The sequence below is a fragment of the Aegilops tauschii genome, chromosome 3, assembly GCF_002575655.3.
Source record: "Aegilops tauschii subsp. strangulata cultivar AL8/78 chromosome 3, Aet v6.0, whole genome shotgun sequence".
Lineage (NCBI taxonomy): Eukaryota > Viridiplantae > Streptophyta > Magnoliopsida > Poales > Poaceae > Aegilops > Aegilops tauschii.
Genome location: NC_053037.3, coordinates 524,403,213 through 524,409,127, shown reverse-complemented (window position 1 = coordinate 524,409,127; position 5,915 = coordinate 524,403,213).

Below are 5,915 nucleotides of genomic sequence, written 5' to 3'. Positions count from 1 at the left end.
ATGAATATGCATGCTTGATACACCAATTTGCGTTATTATATTATCGATGTCATGATCTCCAGTTTAAATATTTGAATCCCATTTAATCCAGATATTCGTCTCATATAACTATCACTCATGCTTATATAGGACTATCTCTCTAGACCTATACGCGTTCATCGTCTCTCGGGTATCTCTCGTGCTGCCTATATGTAGACAATGATCTTTTATCTTCGTAACACACTGACGGTACTCTCTCCCTCGACCTTCATCACTCTATCTCTCTCTAAGTATATATCGCTCGCTGCTATGTGTCTCTAACTATGATTCTCCATGTGGAATCTCTTTCTCTCACACAAACACAAAACTTTGTCTTCCGGGGTCTCATTTCTCTCTACTATTAACCTGTGTGCCACTAGCACACCCCTCATACAGAGATGTCTTTCGCTCCTTAGGTATGAGAACCTACGACTCTTCCTCTTAAATATCTCTTTCTCACACACAAACACAAACTCTGTCTCCCAGGGTCTCATATTTCTCCACTGTTCTCTTGCATGTCGCTCACACACACTGTCTCTCCCTAGAGATATCTTGCGTTCCCTCATATGTTTCTCTAGCTATCACTCTCGTTTTGAAATATCTTTCTCTCTCGCAGACACAAAACTCCGTCTCTCGGGATCTCATTTCTCTCCGATATTTGTTTGTATGTGAGTCACATGCACACTTTCTTCATCTCTCTCACACCCACACCCATAACTCAGCCTTCTGATCCACTCGATGATACGTCCATTTCGCATCATGCTTTTATATCGATATTTATTGCATTATGGGCTGTTATTACACATTATGTCACAATACTTATGCCTATTCTCTCTTATTTTATAAGGTTTACATGAAAAGGGAGAATGCCGACAGCTCGAATTCTGGGCTGGAAAATGAGCAAATATTAGAGACCTATTCTGCACAACTCCAAAAGTCCTGAAACTCCACAGAAGTTATTTTTGGAAATAATAAAAAATACTGAGCGAAGAAAATACCCGAGGGGGCCCACACCCTGGCCATGAGGGTGGGGGCGCGCCCTACCCCCTGGGCGCGCCCCCTGCCTCGTGGGCCCCCTGGTGGCCCTCCAGTGCCTATCTTCTGCTATATGAAGTCTTTCGTCCGAGAAAAAATCAGAAGCAAGCTTTCGGGACGAGACTCCACCGCCATGAGGCGGAACCAATCTAGGGCTCTGGCGGAGCTGTTCTGCCGGGGACACTTCCCTTCGGGAGGGGGAAATCATCACCATCGTCATCACCAACGCTCCTATCATCGGGAGGGGGCCAAGCTCCATCAACATCTTCACCAGCACCATCTCCTCTCAAACCCTAGTTCATCTCTTGTATCCAATTCTTGTCTCTAAGTCTGAGATTGGTACTTGTAGGTTGCTAGTAGTGTTGATTACTCCTTGTAGTTGATGCTAGTTGGTTTATTTGGTGGAAGATCATATGTTCAGATCCTATATGCATATTAATACTCCTCTGATTATGAACATGAATATGCTTTGTGAGTAGTTACGTTTGTTCCTGAGGACATGCTTGGGAGAAGTCTTGCTATTAGTAGTCATATGAATTTGGTATTCGTTTGATATTTTGATGAGATGTATGTTGTCTCTCCTCTAGTGGTGTTATGTGAACGTCGACTACATGACACTTCACCATTGTTTGGGCCTAGAGGAAGGCATTGGGAAGTAATAAGTAGATGATGGGTTGCTAGAGTGACAGAAGCTTAAACCCTAGTTTATGTGTTGCTTCGTAAGGGGCTGATTTGGATCCATATGTTTCATGCTATGGTTAGGTTTACCTTAATACTTCTTTTGTAGTTGCGGATGCTTGCAATAGGAGTTAATCATAAGTGGGATGCTTGTCCAAGTAAGGACAGCACCCAAGCACCGGTCCACCCACATATCAAATTATCAAAGTACCAAACGTGAATCATATGAACGTGATGAAAACTAGCTTGACGATAATTCCCTTGTGTCCTCGGGAGCGCTTTTCTCTATATAAGAGTTTGTCCAGGCTTGTCCTTTGCTACAAAAAGGATTGGGCCACCTTGCTGCAATTTATTTATTTTTGTTACTTGTTGCTCGTTACAAATTACCTTATCACAAAACTATTTGTTACCTATAATTTCAGTGCTTGCAGAGAATACCTTGCTGAAAACCGCTTATCATTTCCTTCTGCTCCTCGTTGGGTTCGACACTCTTACTTATCGAAAGGACTACGATAGATCCCCTATACTTGTGGGTCATCACTCGACTCCTATCTCTAACGCACACTAGCTAGCATCTTTATCTTTCTATTTATCTGTTTCTCCATCAACCTTCTTTCATTTATAGGTTGATCTCTTTTGCGCAATCGTTGTGCCTCACTCCCTCTGCTCGCCATAGATGCATGCTCCAGCCCACGCCACTATCTCTTAAAGACAAAAACACATGCGCAATTGTCGGGCCTTCTTCCCTGCATTCTCGCATGCATGCATATTCTCATACCGATCCGTCTCTCCCATGTCGTTGATCTTAGCTTATGACTTATGTCTTCTTTCTTTTATCTCGATCATGCGCGCACACACACACATCCCATGTATACATGTATACATGTATACCTCTTACACATGCACGTTGAAGGTCTCTATGTCTCCATACGTAGTTAATTACCCTCAACCCTAATGCCACATTGAATCGTTCTCTTCTTGTGTGCACATAACTTCCGCCTGGATGGGTAAAACACACACTCACACTTAACAATCTCCTTGTAGCTACCCTGGATGAAATTTACTGTCACTTGTTACTATGGAAAGTAATCCTCTGAGGGGCTTGTTCGGGGTATCTTCACCTCGACCAGTAGAGCAAAGAGTTGCTCCTCAACCTACTGAACCTACTGAAAATGAAAATGTCTACTTTGAAATCCCTTCTGGTATGATAGAAAAACTGCTAGCTAATCCTTTTGCAGGAGACGGAACATTACATCCTGATGAGCACTTAATCTATGTGGATGAAGTTTGTGGATTATTTAAGCTTGCAGGTATGCCCGATGATGTTATCAAGAAGAAGGTCTTCCCTTTATCTTTGAAGGGAGATGCATTGACATGGTATAGGCTATGTGATGATATGGGATCATGGAACTACAAACGATTGAAATTGGAATTTCATCAGAAGTTTTATCCTATGCATCTTGTTCATCGTGATCGTAATTATATATATATAATTTTTGGCCTCACGAAGGAGAAAGCATCGCTCAATCTTGGGGGAGGCTTAAGTCAATGTTATATTCATGCCCCAATCATGAGCTCTCAAGAGAAATGATTATTCAAAAAATTTATGCTCGGCTTTCTGACAACAATCGCACCATGCTCGATACTTCTTGTACTGGTTCTTTTATGATGAAGACTATTGAATTCAAATGGAATTTATTGGAAAGAATTAAACGCAACTTTGAAGATTGGGATCTCGACGAGGGTAAGGAGTCAGGTATAACACCTAAGTTTGATTGTGTTAAATCTTTTATGGATACCGATGTTTTTCGTGAATTTAGCACTAAATATGGACTTGACTCTGAGATAGTAGCTTCTTTCTGTGAATGATTTGCTACTCATGTTGATCTCCCCAAGGAGAAGTGGTTTAAATATGATCCTCCCATAGAAGTAAAAGTAGTTGAACCTATTAAAGTTGAAGAAAAGACTATCACTTATAATGATCTTGTTGTTCCTACTGCTTATGTTGGGAAACCACCTTTCCCTGTTAGGATAAAGGATCGTGCTAAAGCTCCAACTGTGGTTCGTAAAAGTAATATTAGAACTTATACACCTCCTGAGCAAGTTAAAGTTGAACTTATACACCTCCCCCAAGATTAAAGATCTCTTGGCTGATAATATTGATGGGCATGTTATTTACTTCTATGATGAGACTGCTAGAATTGCTAAACCTGGTGCTAAAGATAAACATAGACCTGTAGTAGGCATGCCTGTTATTTCTGTTAAAATAGGAGATCATTGCTATCATGGCTTGTGTGATATGGGTGCTAGTTCTAGTGCAATACCTATTGACTTATACAAAGAACTTATGCATGATATTGCACCCGCTGAGTTAGAAGAAATTGATGTCACCATTAAGCTTGCCAATAGAGATACTATTTCACCAATTGGGATTGTTAGAGATGTTGAAGTCTTGTGTGGGAAAACTAAATATCCAGCTGATTTTCTTGTTCTTGGTTCCCCACAAGATAGCTTTTGTCCCATTATATTTGGTAGACCCTTCTTAAACACTGTTAATGCTAAGATAGACTGCGAAAAGGATGTTGTTACTATTGGTCTAGGTGATATGTCTCATGAGTTTAACTTTTCTAAATTTCGTAGACAACACCGTGAAGAGGAATTGCCTAGTAAGGATGAAATTATTGGTCTTGCCTCTATTGTTGTGCCTCCTAATGATCCTTTAGAACAATATTTGCTAGACCATGAAAATGATATGTTTATGAATGAAAGAAGGGAAATAGATGAAGTATTCTTTAAACAGGGACCTATTCTGAAACACAACTTGCCTGTTGAAATTCTAGGGGATCCTCCTCCACCCAAGGGTGATCCCGTGTTTGAGCTTAAACCATTACCTGATACTCTTAAATATGCTTATCTTGATGAAAAGAAGATATATCCTGTTATTATTAGTGCTAACCTTTCAGAGAAGGAGGAAGAAAAATTATTGAAAACTCTGAAGAAGCACCGTGCTGCTATTGGATATACTCTTGATGATCTTAAGGGCATTAGTCCCACTCTATGTCAACACAAAATAAATCTGGAGAAAGATGCCAAACTAGTTATTGATCATCAACGACGGCTGAATCCTAAGATGAAGAAGTGGTAAGAAAGGAAATACTAAAGCTCCTTGAGGCAGGTATAATCTATCCCGTTGCTGATAGTCAGTGGGTAAGTCCTGTCCATTGTGTCCCTAAGAAGGGAGGTATTAGTGTAGTTCCTAATGATAAAGATGAATTGATTCCGCAAAGAATTATTACAGGTTATAGGGTGGTAATTGATTTCCGCAAATTAAATAAGGCTACTAAAAAAGATCATTACCCCTTACCTTTTATTGATCAAATGCTAGAAAGATTATCCAAACACACACATTTTTGCTTTCTAGATGGTTATTCTGGTTTCTCTCAAATACCTGTGTCAGCTGATGATCAAGCAAAGACCACTTTTACTTGCCCTTTCGGTACTTTTGCTTATAGACGTATGCCTTTTGGTTTATGTAATGCACCTGCTACCTTTCAAAGATGCATGATGGCTATATTCTCTGATTTTTGTGAAAAGATTTGTGAGGTTTTCATGGACGATTTCTCCGTCTATGGATCCTCTTTTGATGATTGCTTAAGCAACCTTGATCGAGTTTTGCAGAGATGTGAAGAAACTAAGCTTGTCTTGAATTGGGAGAAGTGCCACTTTATGGTTAATGAAGGTATTGTCTTGGGGCATAAAATTTCTGAAAGAGGTATTGAAGTTGATAAAGCTAAAGTTCATGCTATTGAAAAGATGTCGTGTCCCAAGGACATCAAAGGTATAAGAAGTTTCCTTGGTCATGCCGGTTTTTATAGGAGGTTCATTAAGGACTTCTCAAAAATTTCTCGGCCTCTAACTAATCTATTACAAAAAGATATACCATTTGTCTTCGATGATGATTGTGTAGAAGCATTTGAAATACTTAAGAAAGCATTGATTTCTGCACCTATCGTTCAGCCACCTGATTGGAACTTACCCTTTGAAATTATGTGTGATGCTAGTGATTATGCTGTAGGTGCTGTACTAGGGCAAAGAGTTGATAATAAATCAAATGTTATTCAATATGCTAGTAAAACTCTAGACAGTGCCCAGAGAAACTATGCTATTACCGAAAAAGTATTCTT